The sequence below is a fragment of the Chlorocebus sabaeus genome, chromosome 9 (genome assembly GCF_047675955.1).
Source record: "Chlorocebus sabaeus isolate Y175 chromosome 9, mChlSab1.0.hap1, whole genome shotgun sequence".
Taxonomy (NCBI): Eukaryota; Metazoa; Chordata; class Mammalia; order Primates; family Cercopithecidae; genus Chlorocebus; species Chlorocebus sabaeus.
Genome location: NC_132912.1, coordinates 93,779,011 through 93,805,740, shown reverse-complemented (window position 1 = coordinate 93,805,740; position 26,730 = coordinate 93,779,011). Strand labels below are relative to the sequence as shown.

Genomic DNA, 26,730 nt, shown 5'->3' with positions numbered 1-26,730 from the left:
ATGGTACTTTATCATCCAGAAGCCAAACTCCATGACCCATTTATACAGTTCTGACATTCAGTCTTCACTTTCTGTCAATTCTTCATTAAAATGCCCTTCTTAGTCTGTGCACTAACACTATTCTAGACCTTCATCTCACAGTCAGCACTGGGCTCCCATCTTCTCTTCCCACTCCACTCACCCTCATACTCCCATGCCTTTCTTCAAATGAGCACCAGAGTGATTTTCTTAGAAGACCACTATGAACATTTCATTGTCTTGCTTAGAGGCTTTTAAAGGCTCCCTCTTGCCTGCAAGGTAAGGTTCAGACTTCCTAAACTGACAGTCATGGCCTGTTTCAATCTGGTCCTATCTATACTTAACTCCGTGTCTTTCCTATATGATGAACCCTCTGCTCTGGCTAGCTGGTATCCTTCATCCTCCAAATAGCTCCGTCACTTTTCAGTGGCTTCTCCTCCTTGACGGATACTTTCCTTTTTTATCAGGCTTAGACCCAGCTCCTTCTGTTCCACCCAGCTTCTATAACTCTAGCCCACCACTATCTTCTAAACTCAAGCTGTTTATTACATCCAGGTCAAGTACTTGGGCAGTTAACCCCAGTTTGCTTTATGATAGTTTTGTTTTGCTATTTGACTTTTCACATATGTATTTATGTTTGTCTTGGCATTTAAGTCTATTGTTTTCCTAATGTATATTACATAGACATGAGTTTCTGCAGCTGCCCAAAACAAAAAAGTTAATTGTGTTTGAATAATTTGAGAATTATTTGGGGTATGCTTTAGGAAAGACTGCATAGCATACGCCTCTCTAGAAGGTTCACATTGCACATGAGCATAGTAAAAGATCTGAAAAGTCCTGTGCCAATTAAAACTTGGCTTAATTATTTTCTGATTCTTAATTACCAAGGAAATTGTTTTTGTCTTATATTAATATTCCTAAGATTTTGGTGCTCCTCGGAAGAGTCTTTGGAAAGCATGGAATTAAATTAGAAACTCCTTACCCGTCATTTTAATCCTATCATGGTGGCTAGCCCAGTGACTTAGTACTCAGAAGGTGCTCAGGGAATATTTGGGGATTTGGTGAATAATCACGAATGTTTTAGTCAATTACTGATCTAAACTCTTCTAAGAGTCTCTTTCTGTGCAGTCTTTATAATGCTGTAAAACAAATAAATAACCTTGCTTCCATTTCTTATTAAATTTATTGGCACTAGACACTGAAAGTAATGGAATTTCTAGGTCTTCTATATGCTTCCGTGTCTGCTTGAGAAAGATAATCTGTGCTTGTACACAGTGGGAACATAAAAACTTCACAGAATTTTCCACTCCCAGTACACCAGACTCAGGGTTGGCTTCTCGTCATTTAAATGCCTGCCTTATCATTTTATTTGACTCAGAGAGATCATTCAGAGAAAAGCTCAGGAACCGTCTGGACTCCCTGAAAAGGGACTGACTCAGAACTTTTCTACAGATGAAATGTACTTCTAGGTCTCATTGTTTTTCACATTTGTGGTTTTGGATGTGCTTTTACCAGCATGTTGGATAGAAAAAGCAATGGCGGTTTGAATCTGAATCTGAGATAGCAAAAGAAAAATAACTGCAATTAGTTCAACAGCTAAAATTTTGGTAGACTTACTAGTAGCTCAAAAGGTTGACCTCAGAATTCAAAAGTAAGAGTAAAAATTTGAACCCAAACTTTGACCTTGGAATTCAAAAGTGAAAGGAGATTTTAGAGAGGCTTGACGATAAGTTAGTGATTTTTTAAAACGTTAATAATAACTTTTTTTCTTAAAAATTTTAATGGATTAGGAGGCTGAGAGGGGTGGATCACCTGAGGTCAGAGGTTCGAGATCAGCATGACCAACCTGATGAAACCTCATCTCTACTAAAAATGCAAAAATTAGCTGGGCGTGGTGGCGGGTGCCTGTAATTGCAGCTACTTGGGAGGCTGAGGCAGGAGAATCACTTGAACCCTGGAGGCAGAGGTTGCAGTGGGCCAAGATCACGCCATTGCACTCCAGCCTGGGCGACAGAGCAAGACTTCGTCTCAAAAAATAAATAAATAAAAATAAAAACAACTTACTGAGTTAATGTAAATATAAATATAAAAATAAATTATACACATTATATTATACATATTACTGCATTATACAATACATAATGTATTACCTGCATATTATTGTGTACACATATATGGAAGAGTATAGAGCTAAACCTTTCCTTCCCATGTCTGTCTCCCACCATTCAGCCCTCCACAGAGGCAACCCTTTCTAAAAGATGCTTTTAAGCCTTCTAGAAATACACTATGCATATCTAAGTATATGTTTATGCAATACCAAATGGTGTTATACAATTTACACTTCTTAACCTTGCTCTTAATATATATATATGAGAGGAATTCTTTTCAGTAGGTATGGAGCTGCTTTTTTTTTATTGCTTCAGTGGATGCCATTGTTTGGGTCTATTATCATTTATTTTATTTCCATATTAATGCACATTTAGATTATTTCAAATCATCTGCTATTATACATGATGCTATAATGAATATTCTTACATACGTATGTGTATATATATGTCCTTTCACAAGTGTGAATAAGGGTAGGTAATTAATTCTTAGATTTAGAAATGTCTAGATCAAAGCATACATGTATTTTTTATTTTAATGGATCCTGCCAATTTGCCCTCCTTAGCAGTCATGACAATTTAAAATTTCACCACCAATGTATGACAGTGCCAATTTCCCAACACCTTTGCCTACACAGTGTATTATATATACGAAGTTCTTGTTAACTTTTCCTATATTATAGGGGAAAAAACATTGTTTGTAAATTGAATTTCTCACATGCTAAGTGAAGTCAAGCGTTTTTATAGCTAAAAACCTATAATACTTCCTTTTCTGAGAGTTGTGCATATTCTTTGTTCGTGTTCCTTTGGATGTTGTTTTATTGTTGATTCATGGGAACTCTTTATATACAGTCTGTGATACAGGTTGAAATAATTGACTTGAATTTCCAGTGCTAGTTCCTGAAAGAGACATTAGACTATGATCTTTTCCAAAGTGACTCTCTCCTGACTTCTTAAAGAAATACAATAGAAATGACTTCAGAGAAGATCAGTTTCCTTCCTTTTAGCTTGGCTTCATAAAAATTTTCCCAACAAAGCAAAACTAAACTTACATATCAGTACATTCTGTATTATCTTTCCAAACTTAGCCAGTGGATTTAATGGGAATTGCTTTTCTGGGAAATGGTATCCTCCCATGACTTGTTTACATTCTAGCACAAGTAGGCTGCATATCCACCATGGCTGGTGGGATTTATTCAAATAACCTAGCATTCCTTCTAGACCAGAGGTTACAAATTGGCCACCCAAGGGCCAAATGCAGCCACATATGTTTTATTTGGCCAGCCTGTTGTTTAGAAAAAAATTGAATTTGTTGCCCACATTAAAGAACAGTGGATGATTTTACAGGAATATCTAGATTTCTGGCTTCTCTTGAAAAATCACAAGATCAGGAACGTTGCATTTCCACATGACAACAGTTGGCTGGAGCCTGGGGGTATCTGCCCCGTTCATAAACCATGCATTTCCATGTATTTTTTAAGTTTTTTAAAAATAAAAATAGAAACGAGGTCTCACTATATTGTCCAGGCTGATCTCAAACTTCTGAGGTCAGGTGATCCTCCCACCTCAGCCGCCCAAAGCATTAGGATTACAGGCATGAGCCACTGCCACCTGGCCTCCATGTTTTGTTTTGTTCTGTTTTGTTTTGTGTTTGTGTTTGCTTTTGTTTTTGTTTTTTTGAGACGGAGTCTTGTTCTGTCACCCAGGCTGGAGTGCAATAGTGTGATCTCGGCTCACTGCAAACTCCACCTCCTGGGTTCAAGCGATTCTTCTGCCTCAACCTCCTGAGTAGCTGGGATTACAGGCGCCCAACACCACGCCTGACTAATTTTTGTATTTTTAGTAGAGACAGGTTTTCACCATGTTGGCCAGGTTGGTCTCAAACTCCTGACCTCAGGTGATCTGCCCGCCTCGGCTTTCCATAATACTGGGATTACAGGCCTGAGCCATGGTGCTCAGTCTGCTTTATGGGTTTTCTTTGTTTTTTGAGACAGGCTCTCATTCTGTCACCCAGGCTGGAGTGCAGTGGTGTGAACGCAGCTCACTGCCACCTTGACCTCCCAGGCTCTGTTGATCCTCCCACTTCAGCCTCCCAAATAGCTGGGACCACAGACATGTGCCATCACACCTGGCTAGTTTTTGTATTTTTTTGTAGAGACAGGGTTTCACCATATTGCTCAGGCTAGTCTCAAACTCCTGGGCTCAAATGATCCTCCCGCCTTGGCCTCCCAAATTGCTGGGATCACTTCCATGTTCTTAAAGCAAGCCTGCTTTATTTACTTGTCACCTGCTGCTGGCTCCTGGAGGTGTTTACCTTTGGGAACCTTTAAGCCTTTGCTTCCAGAATTTTCCTCTGTCTCTCTCCTTCAATTAGAAGAATAAAGGAAAATCCTCCCCAGTGTCACATCTCTTTCAGACTCAGGTGTTTTCCACTTCTCTACCCCAGGCTTCTGCCCTTTCTTCTTTGAAAAGCTCTTCCCCTGCATCCCAGAGTGTTTACTTGCACTTTGTACCATGTCCTCACACTTCCCTTTCAGCATTTTCCTTAGCAATGCAGCCTATACCTTCCAAAATAATTTGGGATAAGAAAAGTCTGCTCCACTAGGGCATGAATTTTAAAACACAGTTAAACAGACTCTAACAAAGTTTTGAGAAAGATGAATGAAAGCATAGTTTTGAAGCTCCTTTTGGGCACTGATGGATGCTTTAACATGAAAGTGTTTTCCAGGATGGAGTATATTGACCCAGGATTGGTTTGCTCCTCTTCATCCCAATTGCCTCTCTCTTAGTTCAAGTTCTGGTCAGCTTCCACCCAAACTATGACCTCAGCCTCACAATGAATCTCCATGTTGCCAGTCTCTATTCTTCAGTTCTATTTCTGACATAATTTTTTAAAGCATGAATGTGAATCTTATCTCATCAACCCCTATCTCTCTTAACAACTTTTGGTGATTCCCTGTTACCTAGAGGAGATGCCTCATGCCAACAAGACTCTCGAAGTATTTTAGAATCAGGCCCTAGGACCTTATTTTCAACCAATTTGTAAACCTTTGGCCCAGCTACATCTGACTCTTCTCTATTCTCTGAGACTACCAAGAACACGATGTCCACATGCTGCTGCAAGTGGTGCTCCCTTTAATTGGAATGCTGTATTTCTGCTCTTTTATCTGCATGTCCTTATTTTTCCTTCAAAACCCAAGGCAATGTCATGTCCTCTGTGGAATCTTCCATCTTCTCCTACTTGGTGCCTCACTCATCTGTATTTCTGTAATACTTCTCATAATTATTTAAGATGTTTTTCTCCCTCATTAGACTGAAAGCTCTTGGAGGACATGAAGCTTATTTATCTTATTTATCTTATAAGGATCAGTCACCGTGTCTGATATATAGTGAGTGTTCACTAAATGTTCAGTGACTGAAAGAAGAAGCCATTAACACCTTAACTCAGGGGTCCCCAACCCCCAGGCCACGGACCAGTACTGGTCCAGGACATGTTAGGAACTGGGCCACACAGCAGGAGGTGAGTGGCAGGTGAGCTTCATCTGTATTTACAACCACTCCTCATTGCTCACACTGCCTGAACTTCACCTCCTGTCAGATCAGAGGTAGCATTAGATTCTCATAGGAGCGCAAACCCTGTTGTAAACTGTGCATGAGAGGGATCTAGGTTGCACACTTCCTTATGAGAATCTAATGCCTGCTGATCTGTCGCTGTCTCCCATCACCCCCAGATGGGACCGTCTAGTTGCAGGAAAACAAGCGCAGGGCTCCCACTGATTCTACATGATGGTGAGTTGTACAATTATTTCATTATATATTATAATGTAATAATAATAGAAATAAAATGCACAATAAATGTAATGTGCTTGAATCATCCCAAAACCATCCCCCACCCCAGTCCGTGGAAAAATTGTCTTCCATGAAACTGGTCTCTGGTGATAGAAAGGTTGGGAACTACTGCCTTAACCCCTGTGACTAGGCAGTCAGTCATTTGGTAGCTTCTAGAAAGTATCTTGTCCTCCTTTTGTCAGTGAGCAGTATCTTCCTAACTGTAAACTTGATCAAGTCACTAATTTCAATGGTTTTCCACTGACCTCGATATAAAAACATAGCCTTACATAGTTCCTCGACATGGTGTACACCATCCTTCATGATCTTTTCCTTTACCTGCCATTCCAGCTTCAGTTGTTGTCATCCTCCAACTTTTCTCCAACTATACTGAAGCATTTCAATGCCCTGAAACAAACCTTACTCTCTAAGTCTGAGCCTTAGCATTTGCTCCTTGCTCTGCCTAGAAGGTCTTTCCTCCCTTTTCCTTCTCCTCCATGGCTGTACATGCAGGACAGACAGATTGAAGGAGGCTTCCCTGAGTTCATTTGCCTTGGACTGGACTAGGCTAAATGCTCCCTATGTGCTCCCATGGCACTTACCATGCTGTGATCTCTGTCTCTGCTGTAGTCCCAGCTCTATCCCCACTCTAAGCTCCTCTGGGACAAAAATTGTCTTTTTCACCTTTTTACCAATGATATGTACATAGGCTGTGGCATAAACTAGACATTCAGTAAATGTCTGATGAGTAAAAATTCATGATAAAGGGAAAGAAATCTGATTATACAATTTATGCGACTATGTGAATGCTTAACTCTCTCATTTGCCGTTGAAAGCGACTCATCTAAAATTAATACATGCTGTAGTCAGCATAGTCAAGAGATAGAAACCCGCTAGGTATTTCAAACAAACGGTATTTAATACAGGGAATTTTTTCCACAGCTGTTGGAAGACTGAAAGAGCAAAACAGGAAGTTGAGACAACTGGTTATTAATACTTGTTGGAAGAAGTTATTTCCCCCAGGGCTGAGGTAAAGCAGCTACCACCTGAGGACACTAGACAAAAAGTGAGATTACCAGAACCTAGTTGCTCAGAAGGAGAAAGGGCAAGAAATCCAACCATATTAAAGACACACATGATTGAAAGATACATCCCAATGCCAAAAATGTTAACATGTAAAGAGAAAAAGAGATATGGTATTAACTGATAGACTGTTAAGAATATGAAATAAATCCAGGTTGGCTAGGGGAATCTAGTATGTTTAATCATATTAAATTGTGAATATTTTTCCATGTTGGCCTATATAAATGAGTTTCATATGTTTCAACCTAATATTTGGGGAGGCAAGAGGCTAACGGTAGAGTACTCTTGTCCTGGGCTTCCATCTCTCCGAGGTCCATTGTTCTGAGCTGTCCCTTCTCTTCACAGTTTCACCCACTCTCCTTCTGAACTTCATGGTAATAAGTCTGTATGTGCTCAGGGGCTGGAGGACTTGAGGGCAGTGCAAAAACAACCATTTGAAAACACTAGTAATTTTAAAATGAGATATTCTTAAGAAGGGATTATATAAGTACAAAAAAGAACAAGTAGCATTTTATTGAATGTTTACAGACCTCCTGTGCCAAGTGTTTACCACATTATCATATTCACTTTATTCCCCAACAAACTCAGCTGTGCAATAAGAGCTGACTCTTGTGTGGTGCTTAATATGTAACAGTCATCATTTTAAGCCTGTTGACTTAAACTTGACTCATGCACTTGCTTCTCTTTATAAGCCTGTAAGGTAGGTTTTAGTTTGAGTCATTTGAAATCACTGACATTCGACTGTTTTTGACCTACAAAATAGCAGCTCAAAGTAGTTCAAGTTAATACAATCATTTTTCAAGAAATGATTACCGAAGAAGAAATTGAGGCATATGGCGGTTAAATAACTTTCCCAAAGTCGCGCAGTTGGTAAGTGGAGGAGCCAGGATTCAAACATAGGCAGCCTGTGTTCTAAACTATTACACCCTACTGCCTGTCCATGGGTACCATTTTATCCTCATCCACAAATGTGGAAACTGAGGCTTAGGACAGTTAAGTTACCTTGGCCAGAGCCCCAGAGCTGGGAAATGGTATAGCTGGCCTTACTTCTGGGTCTTACTCCAGAGTCTATGCTCTGCCCATGTATTATTCCACAGCCGTGAATTCCCTGCAAGGAGTGCCTGGGATGGAAAGGAGGTGAATTCTCCTAGCTAATTACTCGCATATATTCATCATCCTGATTGAGTAGATATTTGCAAAGCTATTTTATTAAATATAACTGAAAAATTGCCTCATAGATCCCCCCAGCTCCACCCCACAAAGGTAACAGAAATAACGCAAATAATGACATTGCAAATTGCCACTGAGTTTGTCTAGACCCTTCTTCCAAAGGCCACCATCAATACATTCTGGATTCCTTTCTGAGAACTGACTTCAAAGCAACATGCTCACATGTTGAAGATTCTCAGCATGGAAAGATTCCCCTTTCTTCTATCCCCTTTTTATAAATCCTGCATTTATTAAGCACATCATGTGTGATAGGCCTTGCGTTAATTGATGGGCATTCAGCAGCAAATAAAATGGACACGGCCTGCTTTCACTGCATTTTCAGCCTATCAGGGAGGAAAGACACTACAAGAATATTAACAATAATATGTTTTGATAGATTAATACAGGGAGCTCCAGGATCATAGAGCTGGGAAATTTAATTCAGTCTGGGACAGTGGTACCCAAAGTGTGGCAGGCAGACCAGCACTATTGAGATTACCTGGGAGGCTGTTTAAATGCAGATTCTTGGGCCCCATCCCAGACCTACTAAATCACAATTTAGTGAAGAGGATAGAGATGGGAAGAGGGAATTTATAGTTGAAAAAGCTCTCCAGGTGATTCTCATGCATACTGAAGTGTGAGAAGCCCCGCCATCAGGGTCTGCATGGTCTAAATAGGGAAGTAACATTTACTCAAGTAGGTCAGATGCAGGAGGGTGGGAGAAGACTGTTCTAGACTGAAGGGAAAGTCTGTGCCAAAATCAGGAAGTCCGAGAAAACCAGATCCATGGGAGGAGCTGGTGGTATGTGGGGAACACAGGGGTTAGAGCAGCCATAGAAGGAAAAAAGAGAAACAGAAGGTGGGAGAATGGGATCCTATGAGCTCTCATAAAAAATAAGTTGAGGAAGGAATAGTAAGACGAAGTGTAAGTGACCAAACTTACACTAATCTTATAATAATCCAGCTGTAAAATCAACATCATAAGTTAGAGAGAGCCGGCATCTCTGAGGCCACTCTTAAGAGAATTAAGGACTCCATGAACATTTGCTGTTGAGCTGTGTAGTGGGAAGAACTGCCAATCAGTCCTCACTCCCTTTCCCTTTCCCACAGCAGCAGACACTCTGAACCTAAATTAAACCAGTTTGAGTTAAATGAGTTCTTCCTGGTCTTTCTAGGGATAGCATTTGTTAATGAGTTGCCCCAGGTGGAACTGGGTGGGGCTTAGTTGTCTTGCCAGGGAGAAAACAGGTGTCTCTCAATGTGGATTCAGTCCACACTGAGAGTGTTCACGTGCCTAATTTAGCGGGTCCCTGATTAAAAGAGTTGCTATGCCTGCAGCTTGAAATTAAATAGAACTGTAGCCTGAAGGAGTCATATCTATCCATGGTGATGGAATTAAAAAACAAAAAAAACAAAACAAAAAGATTGGGTGGCAATGGGCATTTCTGATCATCCAACAGTGCTGTTTCAGACTGAAAGCAAACTTGAGGCCTTGCATGGGGAAGAAGGATGAATCCAAAGAATGAGACTTCCCCGTGTAGATAAGAATGGGGAGTCCAGGTGCAGTGGCTCTTGCCTGTAATCCCAGCACTTTGGGAGGCCAAGGTAGGAGAATGAGGAGTTCGAGTTTAGTCTGGGCAGCATAACGAGACCTTGACTCTTCTGAAAAAATAAAAAATTAGCTCAGCATGGTGGCAAGTACCTGTAGTCCCAGCTATCTGGGAGGCTGCGGCAGGAGCATTGCTTGAGCCTGGGAGAGCGAGGCTGCAGTGAGCTATAACTGTGTCACTCTACTGCAGCCTGGGCAACAGAGTGAGAGCCTGTCTCAAAAAAAAAAAAAGAAAGAAAGAAAGAAAGAAAAAAGAAAAGAAAAGAAAAGAAAAAACGGTGGGGAGGTGGACAAAAATTTAGACAATACTTAAGGTGCTTGGGGAGGGGGCTTAAAGTAAACTGAGTCAGGAGTGGGATAGAACCAGGGAGAGGACATCACTGAGGAGAGAAGTCTAAGTTTTCAGGTACTCACCCTGTGAAACTCAAGAAAGTCAAAAGTAAGTGAGACCTGTAGCCTTATGGAATGGCATGGTCAATGTCAGAAGAGAATTGGAATGAAGATGGGGGTCCTTACCTGTAATTCCCTCTGACTTTGACTTACTGTTCTGTGCTTTCACATGTTTATATCTACAAAGCCTAGTGTGGACAGTGAAAAGGCAGAAAAATGGAGCACTGACCACCTGTATCCTTACTCGATGCAGAGGAGAAGTTGCACATCTTTGCACGTCTGCACCAAGTGGATTCTGAGCAACCAAACAGTACCTTTGGAAAATAGATCCCTGGCAGATGTGGTAGAAGGAGCATTCCTGGAGGGTAAACTCCGGCTAAAAGTGTAAAACCAAACCCTTTTCTTACCCCATAGTTTGGACAAAATACCCTCTGAAAGACAATAGGGGAGGTTGGACGTTGGGGTAACAACTGATTGCCTTGATGTTGCCTTGACTTTCTAAGGAGAGGACTCCTGGCATCCCAGGCCATTGCAGATGCATGTCTGAAAGCACGGAATACATGATCCCAGAGATCTGGGACTTGCATAGCCACCTCCTCCTCAGTGGTCATTGACCATCCAGTTGGTCAGCACTCCTCACTGAGCTCTCAATATACCCAGAGCTGGAGGGCATCTAGACTCTGTAAAGATATGAAAGACAAAAAACAAGAAGACTTAGCTTCTTGGAGGAACCTGTGCACAGGTCCTAGTGGTTTGTGGGTGTTTTGTTTTTAATCAGTGACTTTTCCAGTGACAATCCCCTTGATATATTTCAGAATCTGCTCATTTTGTACTGTTCTTCCCATCCCCCACAAGGAAGGAACAGATTCTTTACCCCCAAGTAGGGTTGCCAGATAAAATCTAGGACATACCATTACATTTAAATTTTGAATAAATATCAAATAATTTTTTCGTATAAGCGGGTCCCAAATATTGCAGAAAATGCAAATTACAGAGTGTCCTGTATTTTCATTTGTTAAACCCTACTCCCAAGGGATGCCTGTTTCTCTTCTTGTGAGTGGTTCATTTGGGTTCTTTCTCTTAGGTTGAGATTACCTGCTGATCACTGGTTTTATTACATATGAAAACTTTCTGCATGGTCTTTACAGAAATGGAGGAAAAAGAAGTGATTATTTCTCAAGTTCTTTGGTTAGACTATTCTGTAGGCACCTTTTTTTTGTTCTTATCTAATATGGCAGTCTTGTAAGAAATTTGAGGAAAAATGCAAGATTACTAGCTCCCCATGAACCCCTTTCCTCCCTCTGCCCAAGTCTTAACTATACAGCATCGCGCTGTAAATGGAGGTAGACAAGGAGAGCACAGATGATACCGAAGCAATGCAATCTGAAACTACCAAAAGTTCCACTTCTCACACCACAAACTCCTTTGTTGGTTAGTTGTGAGGGGGTGTTTATAGGACTAGCACTGTACTTTCATTTTGAGACAGCAGCTTGCTTTTAGCCTGAGCAATAATTAGATAAATTACTCCCTTCACTTCAGATTATTAATGACTAAAACTCTGCCTAGAGATTTTTGAAACTTTGATCAGTATAAACTGGAAAAACAGTCACTTAAATGCTGCAGGTGATTTTCCACCTTGTAGGAAGTAGAGATATCAATAATCCTGTCAGGGTGGAATCTCTCTTTGTCAGAACCACCAGCCAGGTATCTTTTCACAAATGTAAAGCAAGTACCTACCCACTGCTTCTTGCTGGAAAAACAAAAAGAGGAAAGTGTCAAGTTACCATCAAACGGGATGTTGTTCAGACTAGAAGCTCATTGTTCTGCTTGGAAATACAAACTGTGTGTTTGCTAGAATCAGAACTGATTCTCTGCATACTTTTTTGGTCCTGGGGCTTGCTTGCAGGAGCTGAAGAATTGGATATAGAAAAGAGAAGAAAATCATGAGATCCAAATCTCATGCTAGAGGAACTAGATGGAGTTTGGCACAGCTTAGCCCAGACTGGACCACTGCTGTCACATGCACGTTGTTATTTGAGACTGAATTACACAGAATGCACTAATGTTGGACTCTTGATAATGCAGTGATCTAATTGTCATGTTGAGGCCTACAGGGCAAGGCCACCCCCTAGTGGTAGGGGTTGGGATTGCTTCTTATGGAAGAAAATACCACTGTGAATCATGCGAAGAAAAACCAATTATATCATGATTAGGTTAAACCTTAAATAACAGTGGCTGAAATACATAAAGGTTTGCTTCTCTTTCTAAAAGGACATCTAGAAGTAGGCATTCAGAGCTATTCAGGTAGATCCTTGTTTCCCAAGGACTCAGTACGCCTTCTTTCTGCTTCATTAGCCTCAAGGAATGGCTTGTTCTCAGGGTCACAGGATGGCTGCTGGAGCTCCAGCCATCATATCCACATTGAAGCATAGAAGGAAGAAAAATGAAAAAGGAAAAATAAATAGTGTGTGTAAGTGTATGGGTATTGGAGTGAGACCTCTTTACTGATTCTCCCTTTAAATAGCTTTTCTGACATTGCTGCAAACACTTCCACAGCTGGCTGAGGAATTGAGAAATGGAGCCTTTTATCTGGGCATTTTACCATCCTAAGTAAATCAGGGTGTTCTTACTAAGAAAGCGGGGGAATGAATGCCAGGCAGCAGTAGTAGTTTCTGCCTCTCTGAGAAGCCAGCCTGAAACTAGAGGGACAGAGAAGTCTTTCCTCTCTCAAAGCCATCTGACAGCTGGGCCCAAACTTTCTGGTGGCAGACGTGTGCTGGACTCTTATGTGGAGCTGGACCTACTACTGAGAATGGCTCTGGTAGGTGTGTTTCAGGTAGCTGCTTTGCCAAAACTTGAAATTACCTTTGAGGCTGAGCTTTCCTTCCATTATCCATAAGCCTTCGAAGAAGTTTTGTTAATTGTCTGGTGGTGATATGGTTTGGCTGTGTCCCCACGCAAATCTCTATCTTGAATTGTAGCTCCCATAGTCCCCACGTGTTGTGAGAGGAACTAGGTGGGAGGTAATTGAATCATGGGGGTGAGTTTTCTCGTGCTGTTCTCATGATAGTGAATAAGTCTCATAAGATCTGATGGTTTTATAAAGGGGAGTTCCCCTGCACATGCTGTCTTGCCTGCGCCATGTCAGATGTGCCTTTGCTCCTCATTCACCTTCTGCCATGATTGTGAGGCCTCCCCAGCCATGTGGGACTGTGAGTCCATTAAACTTCCTTTTCTTTATAAATTACCCAGTCTTGGGTATTTTATTAGCAGTGTGAGAACAGACTAATACAATAAATTGGTGTTGCAGAAAGTGGGGAGCTGCTGTAAAGATACCCAGAAATGTGGAAGCAACTTTGGAACTGGGTAATGGGCAGAGGTTGGAACAGTTGGGGCTCAGAAGAAGATAGAAAAATGTGGGAATGTTTGGAACTTCCTAGAGACTTGGAGGGCTCAGAAGACAGGAAGATATGGGAAAGTTTGGAACTTCCTAGGGACTTGTTGAATGGCTTTGACCAAAATGCTGACAGTGATAGGGACAATAAAGTCCAGGCTGAGGTGGTCTCAGATGGAGATGAGGAATTTATTGGGAACTGGAGTAAAGGTCATTCTTGCTATGCAAAGAGACTGGTGGCATTTTGTCCCTGCCCTAGAGATCTGTGGAACTTTGAACTTCAGAGAGATAACTTGGGGTATCTGGTGGAAGAAATTTCTAAGCAGCAAAGCATTCAAGAGATAACAGAGCATAAAAGTTCGGAAATTTTGCAGCCTGATGATGCAGTAGAAAAGAAAAACCCATTTTCTAGGGAGAAATTCAAGCTGGCTACAGAAATTTGCATAACTAACAAGGAGCCAAATGCTAATCACCAAGACAAGGAGGAAAATGTATCCAGGGTATGTCAGAGAACTTCATGGCAGCCCCTCCCATCACAGGCCTGGAGGAGAAAAAATGGTTTTGTGGGCTGGGCCCAGGGTCCCCTTGCTGTGTGCAGTCTAGGGTCTTGGTGCTCTGTATCCCAGCTGCTCCAGCCATGGCTGAAAGGGGCCAAGGTACAGCTCGGGCCATGGCTTCAAAGGGTGCAAGCCCCAAGCCTTGGCAGCTTTCACGTGGAGCTGGTCCTGTGGGTGTGCAAATGACAAGAGTTGAGGTTTGGGAACCTCTGCCTAGATTTCAGAGGATGTACGGAAACACCTGGATGTTCAGGCAGAGGTGTGCTACAGGGGCAGGGCCCTCATGGAGAACCTCTGCTAGGGCAGTGCAGAAGGTGTGGCGTTGGAGCCCCCACACAGAGTCCCCACTGGGGCACTGCCTAGTGGAGCTATGAGAAGAGGGCCACTGTCCTACAAACCCCAGAATGGCAGATCCACTGACAGCTTACACTGTGAGTCTGGAAAAGCTATAGACACTCAATGCTAGCTCATAAAAGTAGCCCGGAGGGGGGTTGTACCCTGCAAAGCCACAGGAGCAGAGCTTCCCGAGGTCATGGGGGCCCACCTCTTTCATCAGCATGACCTGGATGTGAGACATGAAGTCAAAGGAGATAATTTCAGAGCTTTAAGATTTGGCTACCCCGCTGGATTTTGGACTTGCATGGGGCCTGTAGCCCCTTCTTTTTTGTCAATTTCTCCCATTTGGAATGGGGGTATTTACCCAATGCCTGTACCCCATTGGATCTAGGAAGTAACTAACTTGCTTTTGCTTTTACAGGCTCATAGGCAGAAGGGATTTGCCTTGTCCCAGATGAGACTTTGGACTGTAGACTTTTGAGTTAATGGTGACATGAGTTAAGACTTTGGAAGACTGTTGGGAAGGCATGGTTGGTTTTGAAATGTGAGGACATGAGATTTTGGAGGAGCCAGGGGTGGAATGATATGGTTTGGCTGTCTCCCCACCAAAATCTCATCTTGAATTGTAGCTCTCATAATCCCCACATGTTGTAGGAGGAACCTGGTGGGAAGTAATTGAATCATGGGGGCAGATTTTCCTGTGCTGTTCTCATGATAGTGAATAAGTCTTATGAGATCTGATGGTTTTATAAAGGGCAATTCCCCTGCACACACACTTTTGCCTGACATCATACAAGATGTGCCTTTGCTCCTCCATCACCTTCTACCATGATTGTGAGGCCTCCCCAGCCATGTGAAACTGTGAGTCCAATAAATCTCTTTTTCTTTATACATTACCCGGTCTTGGGTATGTCTTTATTAGAAATGTGAGAACAGACTAATGAAGTTGAGCTCTGGAAAGTTAATGTAGGGGTGGGTAAGCATGTCTGGAACTCAGTGTAAGAGGGCTATGTCTCCTTCCCCAAAGCTAGAAGGGTGGCATCTGTTGCCTAACAGAGATTGGCCAGGGAGAGCTGCTAGGGGTTATCAGAGCTCCCTGGCGTGTTTGGCTGAGGCAGTGGCTTGGCAGCTTGAGGATGGGCCCTGAGCAAAAAACACCTGAGCAGGTCAGACATGTTTCCAAATACACTTAGGATGAGCAACCTGGTTTGCTTTGGACTGAGAGGTTCTTGGGCCACAGAACATTCAGTGGTAAAACCAGGAAAGTCCTGGACAAGCTGGGATGAGCTGGCCATCTTAATAATACATATAAGAAAGCATCTTATAGGGATCTTTAGAATTGCCTGGGGGACCAAGGACTAAGTGCCTGCCATGTGGCAGCTGGCAGCTCAGAGTCACTGGAATCTTATTTTTACCGGTATGCAATGTGGGAAATTTATTTTGATGATGCCTAAAGTTTCTGATTTTGCAAACTCTGTGTCTCAGAAATAAACTATGTCTGCATTGGATAAGAGAAGAGCAACAATTTAAAAGGCCAGAATAAAAATGGCAATAAGTAAGTGAAATAAAGTGGAAATGTCCAAGTCTCATGGCACTGCATACAGACCTACCTCCCAGAACCCAGCTTGTGCCTTCTCTCCAAGCTCATCTCCTACCACCACCCCTCCTGTCTGACTCCCTTTTCTGCTGCTACAACAGAATGCTACAGACTGGGGTAATTTATAAAGAAAAGAGATTTGTTTGACTCAGACTTCTGGAGGCTAGGAATCCAAGATTGAATAGCCACATCTGGTGAGGTTTTCTTGTTGCATCAAAACATGGTGGAAAGCACCCCATGGCTAGGAAGTGTACACACAAGATGACACAGGAAATTGGGCCAAACTCATCCTTTTATCAGGAACACACTCTCTCGTTAACTAACCCACTCACTTGATAATAGCATTAGTCTATTCATGAGGGCAGAGCTTTCATGACCTCATCACCTTTTAAAGGTACTATTGTGATATCATCACAATGGCAATTCAATTTCAACATGAGTTTTGAAGGGGACATTCAAACCATAGCACCTGGCAAACATCACCTTGCCAGCCCTGTCATGCCCTGAATGCATTATGCTATTATGCACACTCTGCCTGGAATGCCTTGCCCTCCTTCAAGAACCTGGTGAACTCCAATTGTTCCCTCTAATTTGCAGCTGAAGAGTCATTTCTGTGGAGCCTTCTCTGGCCCTCCCCAGGCAAAGCTGAGTACCACTTCCCTTCAGTCACCTGTGCATCCTGGCATGTCTGATGACACTGCATCCCAGTGGCAGGCTTGGAAATGGTCTGCCTCTTTTATGGACCAATTAGCTCCCTAAGCCTAGGCAGTCCTTACCATGTAGCAGAACTTCAGGAACATGGTATATATAATAGACACTTACTAGTGTTAGTTAAGAGTCAATCAGTGTGTGTGTGTGTGTGTGTGTGTGTGTGTACATATCTATTTACATTTATATTTATTGACTCTTTTCTATTCAGGGCATCAGAATGCTGACTGAAATTCTCAGTTGGATCTACTGTGTTCAGATTCACTTGTTAAAATATTCAAATGGTTCATTTAAGATGAGACTTTATAAATACACAAGAAAAATTCATTAGAAATGTTATCCTGATAATAACTAAAACTTACAAACCCAAGAAAAGAATTCATTAGAGATATTATTACTGAAAATAACCAAATCTGTGATGTAGGATGAACTGTTATTTTTCCCCAACAGTTAAACCTAAGAAGATATATATGAAAAATAACTAATATTTCAAAGTATGTTCAGATACTAACTTTTGGTTGCTTCGTACTCTGGAATTAGAAAAGTATTTAAATGAGCATGACTGATGCATTAGAAAAGACAGAACAAGTTAGGCTTTGTTAAGAAAATAAAACCAAAAACAAAACCCAAATCTCAGAGATTTAACACAGTGAGGGCTTATTTTCTCCTCCGTGCTGTATGGGACCACTTTATATATATTACCCTCAAGGGCACCATAACGGGAGGAGAGCCCAGGATGATCCCACATACAAGTTCCCTTCCCGTTGGCCAGAGCCCTGTCACATGGCCTCAACCTACCCAGTAAGAAATGCAGGCAGCCCATGGCTGATGAGTTGAGAGTCACAGTACCCCAGGGAAGGAGATTCTGACCTGCAGATTAGCACGCAGCTCATCTACCAGAGAGTGCTGTTGGAGCTATACTGTGGAAGGGAGGGGAAGGAAGCAGGATTGGGCAGAGGGAGAGGTCAAGCCTCAGGGTCATCTCAGGGCCTTAGCTGCTATTGTGGGGAGTTCTGAAGATGAGATAACTTCAGGGCTATTCTGAGTTGGGACAAAAGGGCTGGACCTTGGTATCCCTAAGTTGGTCAGTCAGTCATTGGAAAGGATGTGACCCTGAGTGAAGCAACTCAACTAAAGCAATTTCAGAGGGGATTCACACCTGGGGGCTAACACCAGCAGCTGGGGAGTAAGTCCTGCTCACACCCCTGATGGAGGATCAGGAGGCTCATCTCAGCACTCCACAGGGTGCATGACAGTGTCTTCTGAGCAGATAGCTCTGAACAGATTACATCTGAATGTGGCCACGTATGAATCCTCTTTCATCATTCTGGCTTGACATCAATTTCTGGGCTTGGCCTGTGAACCACACCAGTCGTCTTGCTAGCAGTTCCACTACACTCCGGCTTAAAGTACCTTCTTCATCCCTAACTGCTGTAGCTGTCCCTACTGACTACTGCACAGATTCAGGCACTGCTGAGCTCCAAAACAAAACAAAACAAAATAAAACAAAATGTCCCGCAAAATTCCTGCTGGCCGCTTGATCAAAGGATGGTCTCTTTTCATCCATCTCTGCTGAGCTCACTATAAATCATGGATATCTGTCTGTCTTTGAGCTGTCTCTGGCTACGATGGGCCAGGAGCCTTCAAAGCGCCTCTTTCAGGTTGGACTTCCTAATCAGCATCATGGAACACCCACTCCTCCAGTGATTGAAACCATATTTGATTTTTCTGTTTAACCATTTCATGACCACTACACACCAGTTACACTGGAAACAGTGTAACTCTGTTGAGAAACACCTGTGCAAATTCAGCATTTGTTTACTGGGTCTCCAGTAGGAGAGGATGTTGAGCTCAATCCTCATGTTCAAGAGGATGCTACTAGGACCTCACTTTTACTTGATCTAACCACTTTCTTTCTGTGGAGGCGATAATAATGACTGGCATTTACTGCAAAGCATTTTATACATGGTAACTTAATTTTCACAACTACTCTAGGCAGAAGCACTATTTCCTGATTTACATCTAAGAAAGTCAAGGCACAGATAGCTTAAGACACTTCCCCAAGGTCACATGAGGCATAAATGCGGGAATTAGCATTTTAACCCAGGTAGTCTTACTACACAGTTCCGGTTCTTAATTACTATGTTATACAGCTTGTCAATCAATGTCCAGGATTTCTTAAAACTCGGGGATTTATGTGTCTCTGGATGCAGGCCCATAAGTCAGCAATGCATATTTCTATGGAATCCCTCGTAAGGGTCATTTAATGCTTTAGATATAAACCCTGCATGGAAAACCCAATAGGGAACTAAGCCCTAGCCAGGAACTCCCCCTTGTAAGCCAGAAAAATAGAAGTGAGTAAATTTAGAGAGGGAGATTCCCCATTAAAAAATGACATGCAAATTCGTGAGGCGTTCCATTTAAAAAATGGAGATATGTATTAAAATATAAACTTATAGAATTTAGTATTTTTAGCATGGGGCAACTTAGGACTAGCTTTTGTGAATATGCATTGTTGTACCATAAGGCAATAAGGTAGTAAAATACATTTAGACTTGGAGGAGAGACAGCAACCACTCTTTGTGGGTGGGGTGGGACAAGATGTAACTGTCCCCTACCAGCATTGAGTCTGCTCATTTCTCTCCCTGCACAGACAAGTAGCTGTAGCCCTGTCCACCCCCATTTGCAAAGGAAGCCTAACTGTCTACACAGAGAGTCTTTGGCATCCTCTATATTCAATTATCTGGCGAGAATGGGGAGACACTTTATAAAGCTGTTCTAAATGCTGGACAAACCGCTCCTTTGTCTTTAGGAGTAACAACTTGATGGACTTTCTCCACACCACATTACCTGGGAAATGGGGCTAGAAGGAAGTTTTGTGCCACATTTCTCTGATAGGAATGCTAACCTGTCACATTGGCCCCAGTATTAGGATACAAATAGCCCAAATGAGGCCATCCACCAAGCTTAGCAAGCCCTGCCTGGTGATAAAATGTGCTTGCAATAGGCAATATCTGGGGGTGATTTGGTCCTGACAACTCAGCCTCCAAACCACATTTTGCATGTGTCAGGAAAATGAACGCCATGTCCACTCCATGTGGTTTTAGCAATTAGACCTTTATTAATACCATGGAGCAGCTGGAACTAGAAATAGTCTCAAGTGCTCACATTCTCTGAACATACCGATTTCCAGAGTGGGTGGCAGCTGTTGAGGCCCAGGTTTATCCATCTTGGGCCAAAATTCTCATACTCTTGACCCTATGTGTTGGGCCTGGATTTTGTGGCTCCCTGAAAACATAGCTACAAAGCTCTGTTCTGAAAAATCAAAGCCTCTTCATTAGAGTAAGAATCTTCTCCCCCTAATCCTTTGTCCACTCCACTGTCATTGGTTCAGATTTAGAAAAGAACGACTCTTCCTGTACTTAGGGTTTTGTTTTTCCCGGAGTGGGAGTGTTGCTGGTTCATAACGCTCTTACACCTGTCCCCTACCCAAGGCTTCTCCCTGTAAACTTGGACCAGGCTGGACTTCACAAGAAGACAAGAATTGGTCTAATCTAATTGCCTTTCCAGTGAAACGGCCTCAGTTTCCTCCAGGCATCACTTACTTATGGGATGGACAATTTCCATGCCAGTACAGCTCTGGGTATTTTGATGTTCTTTCTTGTATTCCACTTAGATCTACTCCCTTAATCTGGCCTCCTCAGTTCTGTCTCATGTTGTGTTCACTGAACTGAATGAAACATTGATTGTCAAGCAGACAGGTCATGTGTAATCTTCATTTCCAATCACACATTTCCTCATGTTGCTCCAGGGAAAGAGGGGAAAGGGCTATTGAAATAACTACTTCTCTCTAGTCCAGGATAAAGGCCAATTTATCCTTCAAGACTGAAGTCCAATGCTACCTTCTCCAGAAAAATAAGGTATTTCTTTTCTCTATTTCTATGAATTTTTGTCATATTAGGTATAGTTGTGGGTTAGATTGTATTCCTTCCATAAAAGATATGTTAGTGTTCTAACTCCCAGTGCCCTAGAATGCAACCTTATCTGGAGATGGAGTCTGTATGGATGTAATCAAGTTAAAATGAGGGCATCAGGCAGGCCCTAATTCAATGTGATTGGTGTCCTTCTAAAAAGAAGAAATTTGGATAGAGACAGACGCACACAGAGGGAAGATGATGGGAAGAGACACGGGAAGAAGATGGTCATCTACATGCCAAGGAAGGAGGCCTGGAACAAATTCCGCTTCACAGCACTCAGAAGAAACCAGCCCTGATGACACTTTGGGTTCAGACTTTTAGCCTCCAGAACTGTGAGACTATACAGTTTTGCTAAGACCCCCTGTTTGTAGCACTTTGTTACAGCAGTCCTAGCCAATGAATACAGGTATATTATGAGGACTTTAGTCTTTTACTTTTTTCTTCTTTACAAGTTTTTTAAATAGAAAAGAAGAAGAAAATAAAGCAGAAAAAAATCGATGTTCAGTGTCCCTGTTGTGAAAACTCGTGCTGACATATACATATATATAGTATATATATCTCAAATATATATACACATGCATACATATACAACATACATATACATATATGTGTATATAGTATTATATAGGCTGAGTTACACCATTTAAAAAACATTTTTTTTGAGACAGGGTCTTGCTCTGTCACCCAGGCCGGAGTGCAGTGGCATGATCTCGGCCCACTGCAACCTCCACCTCCTGGATTCAAATGATTCTTCTGCCTCGGCCGCCCAAGTAGCTGGGATTACAGGCACCTGCTACCATGCCTGGCTAATTTTTATATTTTTAGTGGAGATGGGGTATTGCCATGTTGGCCAGGCTGGTCTCAAACTTCTGACCCCAAGTGATCCACCTGCCTCAGCCTCCCAAAGTGCTAGGATTACAGGCGTGAGCCACCATTCCCAGCCTCAAATATTTTTAAAAGTGCAAAGAAAAAAGAGAGTGACTAAGAGTGAGCTTCCATGCCTTAACTTCTCTTCCCATAACTGTCAACCATTCTTAACAGTTAATCACTAAATCTCTGTACCTCAAAACTGTTTATACCAGCAATTCCATATCCATTTATCCATCTGTTCTTTTTTTAAAAAAACATATACAAAAGGGATCCCATTTTACATACTCTTCTTTGCTTTGCTGTTTTCTTTAAACAATGCATTGGAACTCCATCCAGACCAGCACATACTGAGTGTCCTCATTTCTTCATGGCTGCACAGTATTCCACTATGTGCATGTGCAATTATTCATGTAACAGGATCTACCCAAAAGCCTGCGTTTTCTGCTGGGCTCTGCTAGGGCAGGTTAGGAATGCATCTGAGCACCTTAGGGCTGGTGGGACATTCAGAGCTCATCTGCCAGCACTCTTGTTTTTCAGATGAAGAAAACTGGTACACAGAATGGAAGCATTTTGCCTAAAGTGACACAGAGATGTAACAAAAGTAGTTCCCGCTGTTAGGGATGTCAAACATTTTCTGTAATTATGTGATTTTTTTGGTCACCAAAACAATGTAAGGGTGTCACAGACCTCATGTTTGCATATATTTCTTAAAATGTTTTATTTCCATAGGTTTTTAAGGAACAGGTGGTGTTTGGTTACATGAGTAAGTCATTTAGTGGTGATTTGTGAGATTGTGGTGCACCCATCATCTAAGCAGTATACACGGAACCCAATTTGTATTCTTTTATCCCTCAATCCCCTCCTACCCTTTCCCCCAAGTCCCCGAAATCCATTGTATCATTCATATGCTTTTGCATCCTCATAGCTTAGCTCCCACTTATGAGTGAGAGCATACAATGTTTGGTTTTCCATTCCTGAGTTACTTCATTTAGAAAAATAGTCTCCAGTTCCATCCAGGTTGCTGAGAATGCCATTAATTAGTTCCTTTTTATGGCTGAGTAATATTCACCATAACTTCTCTAACCATTTGTTCACTGATGGGCATTTGGGCTGGTTCCATATTTTTGCAATTGCGAATTGTTCTGCTGTGGATATGTGTGTGCAAATACCTTTTACAGATAATGACTTCTTTTCCTCTTGGTAGATACCCAGTAGTGGGATTGCTGGATCAAATGGTAGATCTATGTTTAATTCTTTAAGGAACCTCCACACTGTTTTCCATACTGGTTGTACTAGTTTCCATTCCCACCAGCAGTGTAGAAGTGTCCCCTTTTCAATACATCCACACTAACATCTTTTTTATTATTATTATTTTTTGATAATGGCCATTCTTGCAGGAAAAAGGTGATATCACATTGTGGTTTTGATTTGTATTTTCCTGATCATTAGTGATGTTGAGCATTTTTTCATATTTACAAAAAAGAAGAACACAACGAAATTTAGAAACAGAATTTTCTAATCTGTCTCTAATGCTTCTAAATGTTTCAGAATTTTAGTGGGTTGAACACATTTTTTAAATATGTAAAAATGCAACAAATTCCAAATTGTTTGTCACAAGAATTGATTGACACAAAGGGAAACAGAAATATAATAGCTGACTTTAAGCAAAAACTTTGGTACAGTTGGTAAATGGGATTTTAAAAAATAAGCATCATGATTTAGTAAGTGCAGTTACCACTTTTCTTATTTGTATTCACATGCCTTTGTGAGGTAATTAAACTTTTTGTTATTAGCAATTATTGCCACTGAAATCAAGCATCAAAATAAGCCAGACATAAAACCAGATCTTCCTACTGCTTTATGTTAAAGCAGTGTCAAATTAAATGTTAAAACAAGATATTTTAAAATCAATGAAGCATTAATATCTACATTTAACTCTTTAAAATATTATTAATTATAGCTAATAACAATTTAGCAAAAGCAAATGCTTTTTATTTTGATTTTTAAACTTTTTCATATATGTAGTCATTTATGATTTTATTTTACAGCTATTATGTACATATTAGTATATTAATACACAGATAAATTTATGTGTAAAATATTTACTTATTCTAGAGGACAAGCACAAAGTTGGTTTTACTTCTGTGAATGTCAAATCAAACAAAGTTTGTAAAACTGTAAATTAAACTGCCAGCCGATTTCTTCACAGCAACAATAGAAACAAGTAACGAGACAACTTCAAAGTGCTGAGGAAAAATAACTGACACCCTAGAATTCTATTCTCAGCTAAACCAAAATTCAAGACTGAGAGCAAAATAAGGACATCATCAGGCAAGCAAGCACAGATTTAAATAAATTACTACTCACAGTCCCCCGCTGAAAGAATTCCAAAAGCTCTGTTTCTCTGGGAGAAGGTGCAGGAAGTGAGAAGCAAAGAGGAGCAGACACTGGTAAATATTAAATATAAAGGCAAATCTAAACAGGCACTGATCCCAAAACAATATAATGGTAACTAGTTTGGGGTTATAAAAATGAGGTGTAACTAACATATTAGACAAAGAGACATGTGATTCAAGAGAGAGTGACCAGAATGAATAGGTACTATGGTAATGCCCAGCAGGAGGGCAAAGATATTAACTCTAGGCTTCATGTCAAAATTCCAGTGTGAAGATGCCAGCAAAAAAACAGTGTTTCATGGAAAATGTCTAAAAGCAACAAGAAGAATGAAAAATAAAATTCAATCTCTAATTTTAACAAAGCTTGGAGATGGCTGAAAGTTGAATCACCAAATAAGTGGAAACGCTCCCTTACAGCAGTGGACTTGGAGCAAGGCAGTGCATGGGTGGCAGCATAATGGGTAACCTGGAGCAAAGTTAGCAAAACCAGCTTCTCAAAAGTGGGTTGTGAAACTTCATCCAGTCAGGTGTGGTGGTTCATGCCTGTAATCCCAGCACTTTGGGAGGCTGAGGCAGAAGGATCACTTGAGCCAAGGAGTGTGAGGCTGCAGTAAGCCATGATTGTGCCACTGCACTCCAGCCTGGGCCACAGAGTGAGACTCTGTCTCAGAAACAAAACAAAACAAAACAAAACAAAACAAAAACCTTCAATCTAAGAGCAGGAGAAATGAGGCATAAGCAATTGCATCAAGGTCCCCCTGGACCTGACTTAGTTCCAAGAGGAAGAACAGTTAAAGACAACGGAGGTATAATCATACAGGTAGGCAAGGCACCGTTCCACATGAAGATCTAAAGCTTCCAAAATTGTAGACTTTTCAGAATGTAGTCTCAAAATATATGAACCACAAATGACCAGAATCACAAAAAAATCAAGCAATCCACAGCCACATAAGATATTTTAATACAATGCTCAATAATAAATAGCTCAAGCAAACAAAATAATTAGTAAACATACCAAAATTTGAAATAATAGTTTTAATAACTCGAGCATAACATTTCTGTACTTAACAATTAGAAAATACACATTGAACTTATTTTTGGATGACCACATACTTGGCCACAAAATAGTATCTAAAAATAAAAAATGAATCAGTCCTACAGACCACATTCCCTTTTCACATGCTATTGAACCGAAAATAAATTACAAAAATGGAACCAAAAAAAGGAACCAGATGTTTGGAAATTTTGAAACATTTCTATATAATTAATGAGTCAAAGTAGAAATCATAATGGAGATTTAAAAATAGACCTGAATGGCAAGGGGAAAACTGAACATAGAAATTTTGGAGATACAGCTAAAGCAATACTTTAGAGAGAAAATTTTAGATATACACACACACACCTGAAAAGAAGAAAGGTTGATAACTAACGAACACATGTAATCAATCCAGGAAGTCAGAAAAAAAAATAACTGTTAATGTAAGAAAATACAAAGGAAAGAAGACACAGATATGGGCAAAACATAGTGAAACAGAAAAAAAGCAACTGAGATGGCCAACAAGGGTCTAAGATTAGAAGAAAAAGAAAGATGGTACAAATGAACCGTATTGGGAAAGAAAAATATGTAACAATAGATATAACACACATTTACAAAAACATGAGACTGCTGTATATGACCTTATGCCACTAATATTTAACTTTTAAATAAAATAAAAACATTTCCAGAAAATGTAACTAAAAAGTAAAAAAGTTGAATAAACCTATGGCCTTAAATATTTAATCAATAATTAAAAATCTAGTCACGGCCAGGCGCGGTGGCTCAGCCTGTAATCCCAGCACTTTGGGAGGCCGAGGCGGGCGGATCACGAGGTCAGGAGATCGAGACCATCCTGGCAAACACGGTGAAACCCCGTCTCTACTGAAAAAATACAAAAAATTAGCCGGGCGTGGCGGCGGGCGCCTGTAGTCCCAGCTACACGGGAGGCTGAGGCAGGAGAATGGCGTGAACCCGGGAGGCGGAGCTTGCAGTGAGCTGAGATGGTGCCACTGCACTCCAGCCCGGACAACAGAGTGAGACTCTGTCTCAAAAAAAAAAAAAAAAACAACAAAAAACTCTAGTCACAAAAAAATAGCCGTTACCTCAGATAGTTTTGCAGCTAAGTTCTCCCCAAGTTTCAAGAAAAATTTGATTTCTATTTTGTACAATCTGATACAGAAAAAAGAAAAGACTGAAAATGTTTCAACCCATTATATGATATTAATATAACATTGAAAACAAAAACTGGAAAAGACAGTACAGAAGAGGAAAAGTGTGGGCTAATGTCACTTATAAACATGTAACATTTTGAAATCAAATATTAGCAAACTGTATCTAGTAGTGTTAAAAAAATACTACATTATGACAAAGCTGGATTACTTAAGAAGTAAAAGTTTAACCATAGAAAACTTATTAAGGTAACTTACTGTACACACATAATAAAGAAGAAAATATGATCACTTCAAGAGGTGCAGAAAATGCATTTGATAAAATTCAATACCCGTTAATAATCAAAATATTTTAGCATGTTAGAAATAAAAATAATAACCCAATAAAGTGATCTACCAGAAATCTACAGTGAAAGTTATGCTTTGTGAATCTCTAAAATAATTCCAG

General features: G+C 40.9%; 1 pseudogene; it reads right to left on the bottom strand.

Moving 5' to 3' along the window:
- Positions 1 to 24,251, bottom strand: part of LOC103216243 (ATP-dependent RNA helicase DDX18 pseudogene) — a 59,454-nt pseudogene extending 35,203 nt beyond the window's left edge.
- Positions 24,252 to 26,730: the final 2,479 nt, after the last annotated feature.